Genomic DNA, 20,774 nt, shown 5'->3' on the forward strand with positions numbered 1-20,774 from the left:
CTTGCAATTCTACCATTCAGGGATGTAACCATGTGAAGTTTTGCTACAGAATTTGGGGTATATCAGTGAAGTTCATCTGCTTAGCAGACAGTTACAGGAGTGGAGCAGGCTAAGTCTGAGTTTCAACTTGCAAGGCTGTAAGACTTAGCTAAAGGAGATCAACACTGTCTTCCTTGGCTGTTATTAGCCTTGGAAAGAAAAGTATTTTTTTTCTTTTCGAGGATGGAACAATAGCTTGAATGGGGGGGGGGGGGAGAGCTGATTTTGAGTATTTATTATTTATTTACTTAAATTATATTCTGCTTTTCTCCCCATTGGGGACCCAAAGCAGCTTATATTGTTCTCTTCTCCATTTTTTTTCCCTCATAGCAACCTTGGGAGGCCAATTTCAGAGAGTAGCTATGTTGGTCTGCAGTAGAATAGCTAGAATCCAGTCCGGTAGCACCTTAGAGACCAACAACATTTTAGGGCATATAAGCTTTTGAAAGTCAAAGCTCCTTTTGTCTAGTAAGAATGGTATCAGATTAAGGGAGTTGCTGGACTGGAATCTACTGGGGAGTAGGGTTGCCAAGTCCAATTTAAGAAATATCTGGGGACTTTGGGGATGGAGCCAGGAGACGTTAGGGGCGGAGCCAAGAGCAAGGCTGTGTCAAGCATCATTGAACTCCGAAGGGAGTTCTGGCCATCACATTTAAAGGGACACCTCTTCAATGCCTTCCTTCCATAGGAAATAATGAAGGATAGGGGCACCTTCTTTTGGGGCTCATAGAATTGGACCCCCTGGTCCAATCGTTTTGAAACTTGGGGGATATTTTGGGGAGAGGCACTAGATGCTGTACTGAAAATTTGGTGCCTCTACCTCAAAAAACAGCCCCCCCCCCAGAGACCCAGAGACCCGCGGATCAATTCTCCATCATTTTCTATGGGAATAAATCTCCATAGGGAACAACAGAGTTCCCAGCAGACATTTCCTTCCCCTCCCCCCCCCCCGCTTTCTGACGACCCTGAAGCAGGGGGAGGGCCTCTAAACCAGGGCCTCTAAACCAAGTTTAATTCTGGGTATAAGCTTTTGAGTGTATGCACACTTCATGCACACAAAAGCATGAAACTTTGTTGCTTTGAAAGGTGCCACTGGACTTAGACTTTGTTCAACATAGTCCTATGTCATGCTCCCTGCTGAATTCTCACTCACTGCCTTGTTTCAATATGTTACCCACCAAATGCAGTTGTTGCAGTATCTGTTTACATAGTTAAATCAGAACAATAAATATGCATTTGGTGGTACAGACAGGCAGTCAACAAAAAATAAGCTAGCATTCTACCACTGTAAGTTTAAAGTTTAAGGACAAAACCACAACCCTGTAAAGTAAGCAATACATATAAAACAAGACTATGCATACTTGCACACTCACACTGCATTCCTCTGTGCATCAGCTTTCCCCCCATGCAGTACTCCCCCACCCCCCTGAGCCTGTTGGCTCCACAAAGCAGGGTGGCCATTTCACTTTAATTCTGTTATTACACTGCACCCTTCAGGAAGACAGGAAGCAATATCACATGCATGTAACCCCACACACAGCACATTAAACCTCAGAAGCTATTCCTACCTCTCTCCGTCATGACAACCTGTGGAACATTTATTAGCACCAGATATAATATGCTGTGCAACAAATGACAGTGTGCTAATGATGCAGCACCTGTAGTTTAATAATCTGTCAGAGAAGACAAGCAGGCAAACAAGCAACCCTTCAGAATGCTACCACAGTTGAAAAATGCATGCATGACTTACCAGGAACATTTGGGCAGATGTCCTTCAAGTCGATATTGGAGCCTCATCACAAAACAGTCCTTGGGAAAACATCGCACAATGAACAGAAGAAGCTGGCTCATCATCTTCAAAGGTGATGCTGCATGCCAATCTCTTGGGCTTCACACTAGCATCTCCTTTTAGGTTGCTGTGTAACTAATAGGGACATGTGACTAGTGAATTACCAAACTGTGAATTATGAGCTACCACTCACTTGTACTCAAGCTGCAAGGTTTTTGTTTTTGTGTGGCATTCCTCAGGTGGCCACTTATGACCATACCTGGGCATCTCCTCTGAAATCCTCTTATAGCAGTTATAATTCCTGTGAGAGGATTGCAGAGCTGGCTGGATTTTCTCTTCCCCCAAAATTCAAGGAAGTCAAGAGTTTCCTGCTCCTTCCAAGCTACCTCCCTTGCCCTAGTTAGGACTAGCTTCACAAATAAGCACATAGACCACTCATCAACTTCAACCCACAAAGACAAAGTTTGCCTCCCTGTGATATATACTTGTGATCCACTTGGCACTTACCAGCCAGTTATGTCTGGGCTACATGAATGGGTGAACATCAAGATGTTTGCTGCAGACACCTTCTTAGGCTAGCAACTTCTGTCACACCAATCACTGATGCCCTGAGCACCCACTGCTCAATATGCTATTCTCTCCTCTTGTTTTCAGGTAACAGCAGCAGCAATCTCACTATATCAATATAGCACTTGAGATTCCTTGACTCCATTGAGTCAATGGAGTCAAGGCATCTCCATGGTGCCACTATAGCACTGAAGTGCTATATTAGTTTAGTGCTATAGTGCTCAGTTTAGAATGTTCACCCAAAAAAGTTCAAGGATGATTGTGTAGTGCAAAAGGATTTTGTGTGTGTGTGTGTGGGGGGGGAGTGGCACTGTTTGAAATGACCAAAGTTTTTCAGAGATGGCTCATTAATGGAAGTAAATTTGCTGTATGAAACCCCTGTCCCTGTATCATTTTACATGAGATTGAGCCAACAATGAATAACATCCAGTTTAGAAAAGTAGTGTGAAAGGGGCTGATTTTATTTATCTCATGCTATTTACAGTCCACCTTTCTCACTGGGACTCAAGGCAGATTACAGAGAGTGAGCCAATGCAATCAATAGGATGAGGCATTCAATAAACAATGAAATAGGATTTGGGTTTCAGAAAAACAGAAATGAAACAAAGCATGTGTTAACATGACATATTAAATGAAACAAAACTACATAGTAGGATTCAGCTTATAGCAAACTATACACAGTAGTACAGACCAAAGTCCCTAATAATTTGTCCAAGTAACTTCGTGATTCATTTAGAACAGTGCTATCCTATTGCCTGTGTAGAAAGACCCTCTTAAGAACATAAGAGAAGCCATGTTGGATCAGGCCAATGGCCCATGCAGTCGAACACTCTATCACACAATGGCCAAAAAAGAGGTGCCATCAGGAGGTCCACTAGTGGGGCCAGGACAGTAGAAGCCCTCCCACTGTTGCCCCCCACAAGCACTAAGAAAACAGAGCATCACTGCCCCAGACAGAAAGTTCCATCTATAGCCTGTGGCTAATAGCCACTGATGGACCTCTGATCCATATGTTTATCCAATCCCTTCTTGGAGCCGTCTATGCTTGTTGCCGCCACCACCTCTTGTGGCAGTGAATTCCATGTGTTAATCACTCTAAGGATGAAGACTCCTTTTATCCATTCTAACCTGACTGCTCAGCAATTTCATTGAGTGTCCATGAGTTCTTGTAGTGTGAGAAAGGGAGAAAAGTACCATGCAAAATTTTGTAAACCTCTATCATGTCACCCCTCAGTTGATGTTTCTCCAAGCTAAAAAGCCCCACGCGCTTTAACCTTTCTTCATAGGAAAAGTGTTCCAACCCTTTAATCATTCTAGTTGCCTTCTTTGGATTTTTTCCAATGCTATAATATCTTTTTTGAGATGTGGTGACCTGAATTGTACACAGTACTCCAAACGAGGCCTCAACATTGATTTATACGCTTTTTAACTTGTTCATAAATGATTTGGAGTTGAGAGTAAGCAGTGAAGTGGCCAAGTTTGCAGATGACACTAAATTGTTCAGGGTGGTGAGAACGAGAGAGGATGATTAACATGTGGAATTCACTGCCACAGGAGGTGTCATCCTCAAACTTAGACACTTTCCTGCTTACTCCCAACTCCTAATCATTAATGAACAAGTTAAAAAGCATCAGACCCAGTACTGAGCCCTGCGGTACCCCACTGCTTATCATACTTCACTGTGAAAATTGCCCATTTATACTCACTCTCTGTTTCCTATTAATTAGCCAGTTTTTGATCCACGAGAGGACTTGTCCTTTTTCCCCACTACTTTTGAGCTCACTTATAAGCCTTTGATGATGAACTTTATCAAAAGCTTTTTGGAAGTCAAGGTAAACAACATCTATTGGGTCCCCCTTGTCCACATGTTTGTTCACCCCTGCAAAGAACTCTAACGGGTTAGTGAGACAAGATCTTCCCTTAAAGAATCCATGAACATATATGAACATATGAAGCTGCCTTACACTGAAGCAGACCCTTGGTCCATCAAAGTCAGTATTGTCTACTTAGACTGGCAGTGGCTCTCCAGGGTCTCAAGCTGAGGTTTTTCACCCCTATTTGCCTGGACCCTTTTTTGGAGATGCCGGGGATTGAACCTGGGACCTTCTGCTTACCAAGCAGATGCTCTACCAGCGAGCCACCGTCCCTCCCTCCATGCTAAGTCTTCCTAAATAGCTTTTGTTCATCAATGTGTCTACTAATTCTCTCTTTAATAACAGTTTCCACCAACTTTCTCGGTATGGACATCAGACTGACTGGCCTGTAATTTCCTGAATCTCCTTTGGAAACCTTTTTAAAGATGGAGGTGACATTAGCTAACTTCCAGTCCTCAGGAATGAAGGCAGATTTTAATGAAAAATTACAGATTTTTGTCAGGGATCCACAAGTTCACATCTGAGTTCTATCAGAGCTTTTGGATTTTTGCCATCCGGGCCTGGTGACTTATCAGTTTTTAAATTGTCTATCAATCGTAGGACCTCCACTCTCATCACCTTGATATGACTCAGGTTTTTCAACACACCTCCTAAAATCAGCAGTTCTGGAGTGGGCAGGCACTTCTCACCTTCCACAGTAAAAACAGAGGCAAAAAATGCATTCAGCTTCTCAGCCATTTCTCTATCATCCTTCAGTAATCCTTTTACCCCTTGGTCATCCAAGGGCTGCACTGCCTCCCTGGCTGATTTTCTACTTCTAATGTATTTGAAGAATTTTTTATTGTTTATCTTTGTGTTTTTTGCAATATGCTCCTCATAGTCCCTTTTTGCCTGCATGATCACAGACTTTTATTTGCCACAGTCTGTGTTCCCTTTTATTAACCTCACTCGGACTAGCTTTGCACCACTTAAAGGAATCCTTCTTACCTTTTACAGCTTCCATTACTTTATTTATTAACCATGCAAACCTTTTCCTATACCTATTTGTAGAAAAATAGGTGGTGGAGCTCATCAAGTGATTGTTATGCAGCTGCAATACTATTCAATGGACAAGGAGGTGGAACTCTCAGAAAGGTTCAGGAGCTGTGCTCCTGTCAGCTCCCACTGAATCTGAGGCCTGCCTATTCGTGCCTTTCCTAACTTGCGGTATGTATTTTATCTGAGCTTCTAGGATTATAGTTTTAAATAGTCTCCAAGCTTCCCCAAAGATTTTGACCCTTTTTACCTTTCCTTTCAGTTTCTTCACTTGCCTCCTCATCTCAGATAAGTTACTCCTTTTAAAGTTAAAAAATGGTGAAATCAACAACATTATGGCCATTTTTTCCAAGCAGTGCAATCACTTTTACATCTCTTACCAGGTCTTCAGCATTACTTATGACCATGTCCAGGATCACCTCTCCCCTGGTAGGTTCTTTGACCATCTGCTCCATAGCACAGTCATTGAGAGTGTCTAGAAACTCATTCTCTTTCTCCTGACTTGAACACATATTAACCCAATCAAAGTGTGGGTAGTTAAAATCACCTATTATGACACTATTTTACATCTAGCAACTATCTTTAATTCTTTCATCATTTTATAATCATCCTCTACCTTTTGATCTCATGGGCAGTAGCAAACTCCCAGAGTTAAGCTTCCATTTGGGCGCACTGTCCTTACCCAAAGCTTTTCCAGAAGCAAATCTAATTCTTTTACCTTCTCAATCTTAGTGGACTGTATACCCCCTCTGACATACAGAGCTACCTCACCTCCAACCCTTCCCTCCCTATCCTTGCAATATAATTTAAATCCAGGAATCACCGTGTCCCATTGATTCTCCTCATCCCACCAAGTTTATGAAATGCATACAATGTCTATATTTCCCCCCCAACACTAAGCATTCCAACTCCTCAGTTTTACATCTATAATTTCCCAGGCACTGGGCCTGTAACCTTCCTCCTGCTGCCTTGAGACCTTGCCAGGCAGTCCATACTGTCTGTCATAGTCTCAGTGGACAACTCTAATGCATTGCCCTGTAGAAAAGTAGCAGCTAACCCTTCATTTCTCTGAGATGAGCCATACCGAACCTGTCGGCTATCCCCGAAGAATCTGTTTATAAACTGCTCTGCCACCTTTTTGATTTTAAGCACCAGCAGCCTGGTTCCTTCTCGAGACAAGTGGAGACCATCTCTTTTGGAATAGCTCCCATTTGTTCCAAAAAGCATCCCAATGCCTAAGAAACTTGAACCCTTCTTCCTTACACCATCATCTCATCCACACATTGAGACTCCTAACTTGTGCCTGTCTCTCCGCCCCTGTGTGTGAAACAGATAGCATTTCTGAGAAGGCTACCTTGGAGGTCCTGGCCTTGAGTCTCCTACCCAGCAACCTAAATTTTTCTTCCAGGACCTCATGACTGCATTTCCCCACATCGTTGGTGCCAACATGTACCATGGCCACTAGCTCCTCCCCAGCATTGTCTACCAGCCTATTTAGAACATGCACAATGTCTGCTACCTTCGCACCAGGCAGTAAGTCACCATACGGTCAGTACACAGGTTTGCCACCCAGCTGTCTACCTGCCTAAGGATCAAATCACCAGCTACCAAGAGTCCCCCTCCCTCTCTGCACAGGGATGGTTCCTTGGTATGAAAGGATACCCATTCACCAACTGAAGAAGAGGTCCCTTCTGAGGGCACATTCCCCTTATTCTCAGCATGGTGCTCTGTTGCCTCTCTGTCAAGCATCGATATTTCGAAATAATCAAACTTTTGTTGTGAATCAAAGACTTGTTTTATTGAAATTCTATGACTTGCTCCAAGGATGGAATCATTGGAAGTAATACTGAATACAAAGTTACATAGAGTCTTATGGCTTAGTTCAAAGGGCAGCGTTACAGATAACTTAAAAAGAATAACATAAAGATGCAAATGGGGATGAAGGTTCAAAGGATACTCACTACTATCTCTTTATGACTAAGGAATGTTCACATCTCCATTTCCTGCTAGTTGATAAGGCATGGCTGTGTGAATCCGGGGGAGAGGCTCTTTACACTGTTTCATACAAAGTTACTCTACACAACTTGAGAGGAGAAGGTTTTATTATGCACCCAGAGGGGGGGAAGGAAGAGGGATGAAAGAGAGGGGGAAGGGGAGAAGAAGAAAAGTATGGCTATACCAGCACTTTGAAAATAGCATGTTTGACACTCTCGATCCTCATGCTCCCTGACAGAAGGGGGGCTGGCATTTTCAGACTCTTGAATAATTCAGTTTTGCATAGTTTGCAGAAAGCCAGGCAAGTGGGAGCCTTCCTGGCCTCTTAGGCAGAATGTTCTATAAGGTAGGGGCAACAATGGAGAAGGCATGTGTATGGGCAGTTTCTGATTTTGCCTGTTTGCAGGTTGGCACCTGCTGAAGGCCCTGCTCAGATGTGCAAAGCTGTGGTGGCTCTGATGTTTCTAATTCTAAATTTTGTGTGTGTGTGTGTGTTAAAAGGTTACTGTCACGCACACTCATTTCTGTGATGTATTTCTCTTCCTAGAGAAAGAGCAGGCCACCAACTCTATATTGCTCCTGCCTTCTTTACAGCCAGTGGGTAAGTAATAAATCCATCTGGCCCTAGGATGTTTATGCTACAGCCTGGCTGGCATTACCATCGAGTCGCCTCTCCCACAGGTTCACACAGACAACTCTTATCTTCCCCCAGAAAAGTGTGAGAATGTTTGATGTTTCCAATAGCCTACATTCCTTAGTAATAAAATAGATAGTGATCAAAGATTTCAGGTTTTCACGGCTGGTAACATCATTAGGGTTTGTAGAATCTTTCGGGCTCAAGTGCCGTGTTCTACTGGAGAAAGTTTTTCTTCCAGACGTTTCGTTCTCAGCTGCGGAGAACATCCTCAGTGGCATTGCAGCCGGAGCAGGCGCTCTGACCTTCTTGGCTGCTGTGCATTGCGTGAGATGCACAGCAGCCAAGAAGGTCAGAGTGCCTGCTCCGGCTGCAACACCACTGAGGATGTTCTCCGCAGCTGAGAACGAAACGTCTGGAAGAAAAACTTTCTCCAGTAGAACACGGCACTTGAGCCCAAAAGATTCTACAAACCCTAATAAAAATAGATAGTGCTTTAGTAGCCTTTGAACCCGTGATTCAAGTATGCATCTGTATGGTAATCTTTGATGATATCCTACATAGCAACTGTGTAACTGTGTACGTCATTACTCCTAAGGCTTGTGTCCTTGGTACAGCTCCTGAGTTTCTAACAATAAAACAGCTTTGATTTAAAATAAAAGACTGGTTATTGAGAAATATCAGCGCTTGACATTTAGTTTTATTTTGTGGTTTTAGGTTTGAATTGTATCCCTTTTGTGTAATCTATAAATTATTAATTTAAAAAAACAATAAATAGCCATGAAGCCAGGGGCACCATTTCAGTCAAGGTAAATGTGTCTGTCTTCAGGTGTGGGGATCACAAATTTCAGTGAGTGGTAGAAAGCAACAAAACAGAGGTTCAGAAGGATGCTCTTAGACTGGGCTTTTTTCTGGAAAAAAAGGTGCCAGAACTCTCAAGAGGGAAAGGAAGGAGAAATACATAGGATTCTTTGAAACAATGTTATTTTCATGCACTATGGACTTCTGCTTTAAAGCCATTTCCAAACTTCAGACATGTCACCAACTTCCTCAGTTCTTTTTCAGGTGCTGTCCCTGTGCTGTCTGGTTGTTTCCCCACTCCCCTCTCAATAACGTTTACATTTTTTGTTCTGCTAGAAAAAAAAAAAGTCCTGCTCTTAGTCAGTGTTGAATTGTAGGAAAAGTATGCATTTTAAGCATATTTGTTGTGATTGCTTTTATACTTCATAACAACCTGAGATATCAGGGTGTGTTCTAAAACATTCCCCCACCACCAGCTTCCACAAAATGCACCCTGATGTTACGCCTTTATTTCTAAGGAGAACCTTTGCAAAGTGGGTCATCTTATACAACTATTTCAGTTATGGAATGAAACTCATGTGAATTTGGTCCTTCTAGGGAACAGTTCCCCCCCTCCCCACACAATTATATCCTCCAACCAACTGTCCAGGGATAGCCTCCACCCCCTCACCAACCCTGGAGAGATCCAGGCCACCACCATCGCATTGGGATACAGGAAGGGCTTGCTGGCACCTCCCACACTGGAGGCAGAAAGAGAGTTGGAGAGACTCTCCTCTTTAAGGCGGGAGCCAAGCACAAAGGCAGGCAATGGCAGTGAGGGAGAGGCAAGAAGAAGAAGAAGAAGATATTGGATTTCCCGCCCTCCACTCCGAAGAGTCTCAGAGCGGCTCACAGTCTCTTTTACCTTCCTCCCCCACAACAGACACCCTGTGAGGTGGGTGGGGCTGGAGAGGGCTCTCACAGCAGCTGCCCTTTCAAGGACAACCTCTGCCAGAGCTACGGCTGACCCAAGGCCATTCCAGCAGGTGCAAGTGGAGGAGTGGGGAATCAAACCCGGTTCTCCCAGATAAGAATCCGCACACTTAACCACTACACCAAGGGACAGGAGCTGGGGAAGCATGGGCAGGGATTTCAGCAGCGAAAAGAAATGCGGCCTCAACAGCCCCACTCATGCCAAGGGTAAGGCCAGGGGTTGGAACCAAGGGGAAAGTGTCCCACTGGGCTCAGGGGATGTCCATTGGACAAATTGTCCCTGGGGAGGAGAGGGATTTGATAGCTTGGTGGGGAAGACTTAAGCAGCTTGTGCAAGGCTCGGTGGGATGGAAGAGCACAGGAGAACCCATGAGCATCAGGGAAACCATGTGCAAGAGAAAGGGATTCAGGTGCCCGTCAACCTCCCTCCTCCTGCCTTGTATGAGGCTACAGCAGAGCCAGCTAACTGAAAGTCGCACCCTGGAGGACCCTGCTGCACTGAACTTGGACCCAGGGGCCCCAGGACTCGGCACTAACTCTGTGAATCAGGTTAAAGAGAGGCTGACTAGCCCAGGTTCATTCAGTGACCTTACATGGCAGGGGCATTTGAGGCTGTCCACAGCACAAAGCCAACACTGTAACAACTCCACCAATATAGCCTCTTTTATCAGGAGTTTCACAATGGGAAGTTCAGCAGTGACAATCAAGTTTTTACTGGAAAATATCCTGTGTGCAGTCACCAAAATTCCCCTGCAATGTGTGGCCACAAGTTACAATTTAATGTGTTCAGTAGTTCTAAGCCACACTGCCAGAGTACCAATGAAATCCAGTTGATTGTATGCCTAGGCTATGCCACAAAATCTTCCACAATTTGCTGGGGTTCCACTGCACCTGTGCTGGCGCATGAAATGTGTATCAACACATGGGTAGACATGAGGAACCAACAGCAAGATAAACAGCTACACTCCACAGCCATATTCTGCTGCTGAAAATGATGCAGGATGGAAAGGAGGACTGAACCCCCTCCTCCCTCCACACCATGCTCTGAAGCTGATTTGAGCCCCCCCCCCTTTTTTTAAAAAGTCCCCAGATGATCAGAGACAGGGCTTTTTTTTTTTGTAGAAAAAGCCCACCAGAAACATTTGCATATTAGGCCACACCCTCGACACTAAGCCAGTCGGAAACGCATTCCTGTGTGTTCCTGCTCAAAAAAAGTCCAGAAGAGGTATTAACATGGCTTGGATGGATTGATGTGGAAAGCAGTCTCTGAAAAGAGGGACATCAACATACTCAACTTCTGGATTTTGGAGCAGAAGCCTCATCTATCTCTGTATGCACATTCTGCTCTGAGGCACTTCTGGACAATATCTTGATGTCTTGGGAATGTCTTTTCCTAAACATGTCTGTATTTGTGGGCTGGTCCATCTTCAATGAATGCCTGTGAATGCTCTGCTGCTGTTGTTCCTTGTTCAGTTATAATAACCTTGAGGTCCCATGCAATTAAATGCAAACAGATGGGTTCCTAAGTGCAATTTGGCATGAAAAGGGATTCCATCAGATATTCTCTTCCATTCTGGCAATCTGTGTTTCTGGGACGTGGAGAATGAGAAAGATTAAAGAAAGTCAGCAAAACATAGAACTGGAGGGGGACAATTTTGTACGCTTTCCCCACCGTGATCCAAGAGACTGTAGCATTAGCAAGACAACAAGGAATTTATTGTAATATCAGCATAGAATAAGTGACCACTGCTCAGGAAATCCCAGTTTGGTTAGCTTGTTATGGGTGTACAAGGAATCTAAAATGTTACCACATGTTTACTTGTTGGGAAGTATACCTTCAGAATTGTCCAAAGAGAAGAAATTATTTCACCTCTATTTCCCTTAACATATATCTCTTTTTGTGTGCAGCATCTCCTGATAAAGCCTTTGGGCATATTAAACTACTCAAGGATGCTTTTGATAGGGTTTCCTGAAACTGTGTATCTGAGGGGCAGGATGAGGCATTTTGTGGAGACAGACTGGATTAAAGTACAGCTGCCCAAGTCTCTGATAACATGACCAACCTGACTTTATAGGAGCTTATCAGTGTTTTAGAAAATTCTACAGGATCAATTTAAAGGTAGTCTAGAAAGTTGCATACATCAGAAACTAAAGTGATGATGTAATAAAGAATATTACAATATTACAGCATCAGCATTGGCTAACTGTGAATGAAAATGATAAGATTGGGGTGATATATTATTATAAGAACATTATAAGAGAAGCCATGTTGGATCAGGCCAATGGCACATCCAGTCCAACACTCTGTCACACAGTGGTTAAAAAAAAAAAGGATAAGAGCGGAATCACAGGGACTTGTATGAAAGCAGAGATTGCATTTCCTCATCCCACCTGTCTTCCACTAGTGGGTACTTTCTATGCTTTCTTCCCTGCTTCCCTACATTGGCTGTGATCCCCACTCTATCCCTTGGCTTTGTCTCTGTTTCCTCACCTCATCTACCTTACAGTCATTGCTGTCATGACAATCTGGGTTTTTGAGGCTGCAATGTTTCCCACTCCAGTATCTCTCTCTGCCTGGGAAGCCAGGTTGGGAGCAGGTGAGCAAGGTGCAACACTGTCCAGAAGCCAGGGAGGATTTGTTTTACAAGGGAAACCTAACATTCCTTGCTGGGATTCCTCAATGCTTCCTGATTCTCTTAAGATTTGGAAGAGCTGTCCTTTTGGCACCCATCAACATCTCACAGAATTCAGCCCTCTCACCAGTTTGGTTCCAGGAAGACTACCAAATCAAATGGGTCTGCTTGGTACTGTGGGACATGGCCTGGCTCACAGGCAGGACTCAAGTCTGTCTCTTTTATGTCTTAAACAAGTACAAAGCTTTATTCCACTACCAACATCTCTAGAGAACGTAAAGGCTACAGAAATTATGGTGAGTGCAAATGGTTGCATGGTAAATAATACTTTCTTGCTGTCATGCAGAGAGAGAAAGAGAAGCTCCTTTTAAATTCTCTCACTCACACATGCATAGAAGGTTGAAGGTCCTGGTCAATGCAGTAGCCCACCTGCTATTCCCATCAAAGGTATTCATTATTTTCCCACAGGATATGAAAACATATAGCTCTGGGAGTGATGAGGTTTCCCAGCCTGACTGCCTCTGCAAATGTCAGTTCATCTCCATAAATATTAGCCCTTCCCAGGGCTTTTTTTTAGCAGGAATGCACAGGAAAGCAGTTCTGACTGGCTTCACATCCGGGGATGTGGCCTAATATGCAAATCTGTTCCTGCTGGGCTTTTTCTACAAAAAAAAGTCTTGGCCCTTCCTAAGATGAAACTTTTTCTCCTGTTCTCATCTATGACAGAGGCAACTTCTCACAACGTGAAGGACTCTGCCTCACCATTGTGCTTCAGGGAATTGGTTGTAGGTTTTATTGATCTCTCTCAAGCACTGTGTTTGAGACCTGTGAAATGGCACTGAGACTGTAGATTCCTCAAAACACAGTGTAAAGTGGAGGCCTTGGTGTTATGAGGGGGTGCTTCAGTACCCAAAATTTCAGCTGAGATCCCATGAGGTATTCTCTGGGCTTTTTTAAACAGAAAAGGCCCACCAGGAACTCATTTGCCTATTAGACCACACCTCCTGACATCACTATTATTTCACATAGGGCTTTTGTGGTAGAAAAGGTCTAGAAGGAACTCATTTACACACCCTGATGCCAAGCCAGCCAGAACCGTGTTCCTATGCATTCCTGCTCAAAAAAAGCCCTGGTATTCTCATGAGATTATGTGCAGTAAGGAGCTCTATAGTTTCTTTTGGAAATATCTGCGCATGTTAAGATGTCTTTGATACTGTGTTTAGATTTTTTAAAATCTCCCACCCACAGATTTTTTTCTATACAATTAGGATTTCTTCCCCAACACTTAGATTCCCTAAGATTGCAAAAAACAAAAGAAAAACCCACGTCTCTGAGTGGCCCTGTTGTGTTGGTTTTTGTAATTACTTCATGGGGCTACACATGGCTGTTATGTATAAGAACAGCACTAATTTGTGGGTTGAGGTGATGTTATTTTGTTTGTTTGCAAAAATAAGGCACTTAGATAAATGGATGCATGAACTGCATTCTTTTGAACTGCACTCACTTACCTTAGTTCTTAACTGAATAACTATTTTACATGAATTTATTGACCATCAGAATACCAAGTTAAGGTAGGAAAATGAACAAATTTGGATCTTAAAAGAATCAAATCTAATAAAGAAGAAAATGATTGCTCATTAAGGAAAGCTATATTAAGGAGGTCAAAGAATATAGAAATAAAGTAAGAATTGCTAAGGGATCTGGATTTAGGCCAGACAGCTATTACTGATAGCAAGCAGTTTTTAAGTTCCATCAATAAAAAGAAAGCATTAAACAAAATAAGTGAGATAGCTGTGTATTGAGGTTGCAATAGCATAGGTATGGCACAAATACCTAATGCATACTTTGGCCTCAATTTTTTCCATAATGATATTGACATTGGTCACACTGCAAGAATAACTGATGTAAAGAAGGGTAAAGGGTGTGGAAGTTAATGCAGCTGAGAATGAAACAAAGCCCACAAACCATGTAGCCAGTGCTTTTTTTTTAACATAAAACCCAGCAGGAACTCATTTGCATATTAGGCCACACACCCTGATGTCACCATTATTTCACACTGGGCTTTTTGTAGAAAAAGCCCAGCAGGAACTCATTTGCATGTTAAGCCACACACCCTGACAGCACCGTTGTTTCACAAAGGACTTTTTTTTTAAAAAAAAATGCCCAGCAGGAACTCATTTGCACATTAGGCCACACCTCCTGATGCCAAGCCAGCCAGAACTGCATTCCTGTGCGTCCCTGCTTTTTTTTTTTTTTAAGCCCTGCATGTAGCCCAATCCTCTGCATTTTTCAATGGATGTCTTGCTGAATTTAATAGGACTTACTCCCAAATCATTGTGTAAAGGTTGTTGCAGTCTTAATTAAATAAAGGCTTTGTTGCAACCTTAATAAAATTGACTGTCAAGGGTCAGCTGCCTTCCAGGTGTGAACATTAGATATTCACATAAAAAAAGAGCAAAGTGCACAAACGGCAACAAATCAATTTATTCTAGAAGGCAACCAGGTAGGTGGCTTTGTTATATCTGTATTTCAGAAACAGAATAGTGGTAACCTAAACAATGTTAGGGCTGTGATTTTAAGTTTAAACTCTGATGACTCAGGTCTAGTATGAATATTAAAGAATAATTAAATTTATTAAAGAAATGGCAAATTAGATATAATGCAGCACATGATCACCAAAGGCAAGGCGTGCCAAACTAATCTGTTATCCTTTTAAGAGACTTTGACTAATTTTTGTTTGTTGTTGATCTAATCTATTAAGGTTTTGGCAAATCATTTGATTCAGTGTCAAGGGAAATGATTATTTAAACTGGAAAAGCTGGATACATGTAATGAAAAAGGGGGTAAGGAACTGGTTAAAGGAAGAAGCACATATCATTGCTGAAATGCAAAGAAGCCACCAGTGGAATTTCTGATAAGAGCCTATATTACTGGATTTACACTTTCTGTTTGGCTACTGATATTCAAGATTCTTTTTGAGCAGGAATGCACAGGAACACAGTTCCAGCTGGTTTGGTGTCAGGGGGTTTGGCCTAATATGCAAATAAATCCCTGCTGGACTTTTTCTACAAAAAATCCCTATACTAAACAATGGTAATGTCAGGGGGCATGGCCTAATATGCAAATAAGTTCCTGCTGGACTTTTTCTACAAAAAAAAGCAGCACTGCTGATATTTATTGTGATTTGGAGGTCTGAGGTGCCTTGAAGCACATCAGAGAGTTTCTAGGATCCTGACAGCCATTTGTGTTCACAAGGAAGACAGCCATAAAATGCACCATGATAACAGAGAGAGCAGAGATGTACTTCCACAGAGAGTTAGCCATTTTTCTACCTGCCAGGAAGAACAAGATGGATAGCTGTAAAACATGATTGGGGTATTGAGAGGTGTAGGTTGTGAGCTGAAATTGGGAGAGGCTTCCCACCAATGAAGGCAGGAAGAGTTAAAAAGTTGAAACATCCTTAGCCTTTATTCAAAGGCTGAAGGTCAGATTCATGGAGCAGGTGGGGGTCAGGATGCGCATTTGTTCCACAGACATCTGTGGAGGGGAAATGTCTGAGGTAAATCTTCTGTTTTGTTGGTTTAACTTAGTGTTATGTTTTCCTGTTCTTTTCAGTAGATCTGTAAACCCAGTAGGAACAAAGTAGGGATGCTAGCTTCCAGGTGTGACCTGGGGATTCCCCAGAATTAAAGCCCATATTCAACTATAGATCAGTTCCCCTAGAGAAAATGGGTGCTTTGGAGGATAGACTCTATGACATTGTATGGCATTGCATCCCACTGAGGTCCCTGTCTTCCCCAGGCTCCATCCTCGAGAGTTTCCCAATCTGGATCTGGCAACCCTACTCATGCTCTAGCTTAATCTGCAGCAGTAAAATCTTTTCCTGTTTAAGAGGGCAAATTGTAACTCAGTTCCTCCTTGCTCATGATTAGACATGAAGAACTGGAGTAACTGGGAAGCCCTGCCCTTTGCCCATGCTTAGAGGCAGCATTACTAGTATCCTCCAAGTCATTGGTAGTGTGGGAGGCTGGATGAGGTGGTGACATACAGATGGGGAACATACTTTACAGGCACATGGACATACAACAAGCATGTAAGCACACATAGACCAAGAATGGGTTTATGACAGCATTGCGTTTGTGATATCTGCTGACCATACTACATTAGGAGGCATTGTCAAGGCAAAAAAAAAGGTTATTGTTTGTGTTATTTAGAATGAGTTGCATGGCCTCTGGAAAGAATGGGTGGAAGGTTTTGGACTCAGAGTTCCCCATGTGACTTGGCAACAGGTTTTGGACTCACAGTTCACCATATGAACTGGCAACATTAGAGAAATGCCATATTAATCTATCATATGAAATGACTGTAACTGTCAAAACACTGGATTACATACTGCATTTAGATTAATGACAAAATTTTAACATAACTGTACTACTTGCAAAGACCTCATTGGGAATATGCTATCTAGTTATGTCTGATCACTTGGAATGAATAAATAATTTTTTTAAACAAAACAAAACAGCTGGAATAATGAGGAGAATGCAGACCATTTTGTAAGATTAGACTTCACTAGGTCCCAAAACTCCAGATTTTAAACTCCATCTGCAGAGGCTGTGAGGGAGATATGGGAGTTTAGAATCTGGGCAGGCAGGGCCAGTATTTAGAGCAGAAACAACCACAGACATCGTTCTCCACCTCAAATTGTGCTGCTCTGGCTCACACCTAGGGTTGCCAACTCTGGCTTCAGGAATTTCTGGAGATTTGAAGGTGTAGTTTGGGGAGGGGAATGATACATGTCCACCCCCTAGAGTTTCCACGTTTTCCAGGGAAACTGATGCATGTACATAGGGTTGCCAGCCAATATCAGGGGGGTGGGGGGAGGTGCTGCTACAGCAGTAGGGTTGCCAGGTCCCTTGGACTAGTTTGTGGGAGATGGGGGGGGGGGGTGAACTTACCAGGAGCATGGAGGCACACAGAAAATAAAGGCAGCATGCCTACATAAACTGGAAGTGACATAGGCATGTTGGGAACACTGGGGGGACGTTCTGGTTTTTGAGCAAAAACTCTATAGTAGAATTAGCTTCTACCATTTAATTTTGCTCAAAAACCAGAGCATCACTCCCAACTTCCCTGATGCCCCTACTCACTTCCAGGTCACATAATCACATCACATTAATTTCTGGTGTCCTTCCCTGTTTTTTTTGGGGGGGGAGGTAATCACCCCCACCAGACAGCTGGTCAGTGGTGATGAGGGGCCCAAAAGTGGGGGACCCCTGCTGTTGTGTCCTAGGTTCAAATGGAGAACTGTTACTTTTGGAGGGAACTGTTACTTTTGGAGGGAAGCTGAACAAGCCAAGCTTGTACTCCACACCAGGGTTCCAGAGAAGGCCTAAGCGTACCCAATCAGGGGAAGGATTGAAACATATGTAGCCAATCAACATCTAGGCTCATACTGTACCCTGATAGGCCCTTAGGCCTCTGTAAATAGCCAATCCATGTACATAGTTAAGGTCCAATCAGAAGGGGGCAAGAATTGTATAAAGGAGCAGGAGGTTTGAATAGAGCTCAGTCTGTGTTGTGTTCCTGAAGTAAAGCTTGCTGAAATCACTCTCCGACTCTGGTCTCTTACTGCGTCGACCCCAGTGCTTTACACTGGCGACGAGGATGGGATGCCAGTAAGAACCAGCAACAGAACCAGGAACACGGAAAGGTGGCTAAATCCAAGCCATCTGGGTCCGCACCTCCGCTCTGCGCACACCCCATCTCGCAAGCCACCCAGACACGCTGCCAAGAATGGAGGCTCCAGCCAACCTCCTGCAGCCCTTTAGCATCGATCGCCCCGAGCTGTGGGACTCGTGGGTCGAAGGCTTCCAGTCATACCTGACCTTCTGGAAGATTACAGAGACTACCATGCAGAGAGCTCTGCTTATCAGTACGTGTGGCACGGAGACCGTGGACTTAGCCAGGGCTCTTCTCCAACCCAGGAAGCTCTCAGAGACGCCGGTGGACGACATCATCAGCGCTCTGGAGAAGTATTTCCAGCCCCAGCCAACCAAGCTCACCCGGCACTGGGACTTCCGACAAAGGACACAGAAGGCAGGCGAAACCACGATGGCGTTCTTGACAAGCCTGCGCCGGGTGGCAAGCCGATGCAGTTTCGCAGACCTCAACGAAGCCCTTCTCGACCAGTTTGTATGGGGCTTGAGGGACGAAAAACTAGTACAGAAACTCCTGTCCCTCTCCGAGTGCGACCTAACAAAGGCAATCGATGTGGCTACCAGCTGGGAGAAGGGCAGATCAGCAGGGCCACGGCTGACAAGACAGGCTGCGGCACACCAGATCAACCCTGAACCATCTACAGAGGACTCGGACGAGGACAAAGCTCTACAAACCGGCTATTGTTCAGCAGGAAGGAAGACCACCCATGCCCCACAGGGCATGAGACACAAGACACCACCTGCATGTGCAAGCTGCGGGGGCCAGCATGAGCGAAAGACCTGCCGATTCCGGAATGCCACCTGTCGACTCTGCAACAAGGAAGGCCACATCGCCTGTGCCTGCAGATCCACATCCCGAGCACGCGTCCCGCAAAGATCTGCGCACTCCGAAGGCCAGCCAGACTTCGAGACCGACGCTCTCCACGCCCACCTATACCCGGTACAGTACCTACCCTCGCCGGTCAGGCCCTCCAAAATCCAGGTCAATGTAGGGATCGGGGGGGTGCCCTGCCAAATGGAGGTGGACTCTGGGTCAGCATCATCTATTATAGCGGCAGAGACATTTTTTAAAATCCCCACCAGGCTGAGGCCTTGTCTCAGGGACCCGGGGTTTACCTTAGTGGACTTCCAGAAGAATAAGGTGCCTATCTTGGGAGTGGGCCCGGTCCCAGTCCAATACAAGGGGTTCAAGGGCCAGCTACAAGTGCTAGTGGTCAAGAACCACCTTACAAACCTTTTGGGTCTCGACTGGTTCAAGCCCCTGGGAATAGAGATCAGGGGGGTCAATAAGACTGTCGGAGTGGACTTTAACAAGGTTTGCGAAGAGTTCCCGGCCATTTTCGATGGCACCTTGGGCTGCTACACGGGTCCCCCGGTTACACTACACCTCGACCCCACAGTGCGGCCTATTAGGCTTAAAGCGCGGCGAGTTCCATTCGCGCTCAAGCCTAAAATTGAAGAGGAACTGGATAAACTGATTGCACAGGGAATACTAGAGCCTGTCACCCACGCAACCTGGGAAACTCCCATCGTGACTCCAGTCAAGCCCAGTGGGGAAGTGCGGATTTGTGCAGACTATAAGTGCACCCTCAACAAGGCTCTTCAGGCCCACGCATACCCTGTGCCCATCGTCAGCCACGTTTTAGCCACCCTAGCCGGCGCAAAATTTTTTGGCAAGTTGGACTTGGCCCAAGCTTACCAACAGCTGCCGGTGGATGAGGCCACGGCCAACGCCCAAACAATAGTGACCCACCGGGGGGCCTTTAGAGTAAAGCGGTTGCAATTTGGCGTGAGTGTGGCTCCGGGGTTGTTCCAGGAACTCATGGACTCTCTTTTAAAAGGACTTCCCGGAGTCACTCCATTCTTCGATGATGTGCTGATCGCTGCAGCCTCGCCTGAAGAATTCGCCACCCGCCTTAGAGGAGTCCTACAACGTTTTGAAAAAGCCGGCCTCAAGGTCAAACGGGAGAAGTGCCTCCTGGGCGTGGATCGGGTGGAATTCCTGGGGTTCTCCATCGATGCCCAGGGGGTCCACCCCTCCGACGCCAAGCTGCGTGCCATCAGAGATGGTCCAGCGCCCACCAACAAGCAAGAACTCCAGGCCTTCCTCGGCCTCCTAAACTTTTATCATGCTTTTCTCCCCCACAAGGCAGCGGTGGCTGAACCCCTGCACCGGCGTCTAGACAAGAACCGACCCTGGGCGTGGGGCCGCCAGCACGCTAAAGCCTTCCAGGATATCAAGGGCCTCCTGATATCCAACTCCGTCCTTGCCCATTTCGACGAGACCCTGCCCTTGGTCCTTGCATGCAACGCATCCCCTTATGGCGTGGGGGCAGTTCTGGGCCACCGACTCCCTGATGGGACCGAAGTCCCTATCGCGTACTACTCGCGGACCCTCTCGTCGGCGGAGCGGAACTACGCCCAAATCGACAAAGAAGGGTTGGCAGTTGTGGCCGGCGTCAAAAAATTTCATGATTACATCTACGGCCGGCCCTTTACCCTCTATACGGACCACAAACCCCTCTTGGGCCTCTTTGCATCAGACCGGCAGACCCCTCAGGTGTTGTCCCCACGGGTCCTCCGTTGGTCCATTTTTCTAGCCGGCTACACTTACACCCTAGTGCATCGCCCGGGCAAGGCAATGGGCCATGCTGACGCCCTGAGCCGCTTGCCCTTGCCTGATGTGGATCCCGATCCAGCCCCAGCTCATCAGATCCT

The sequence above is a fragment of the Heteronotia binoei genome, chromosome 21 (assembly GCF_032191835.1).
Source record: "Heteronotia binoei isolate CCM8104 ecotype False Entrance Well chromosome 21, APGP_CSIRO_Hbin_v1, whole genome shotgun sequence".
Lineage (NCBI taxonomy): Eukaryota > Metazoa > Chordata > Lepidosauria > Squamata > Gekkonidae > Heteronotia > Heteronotia binoei.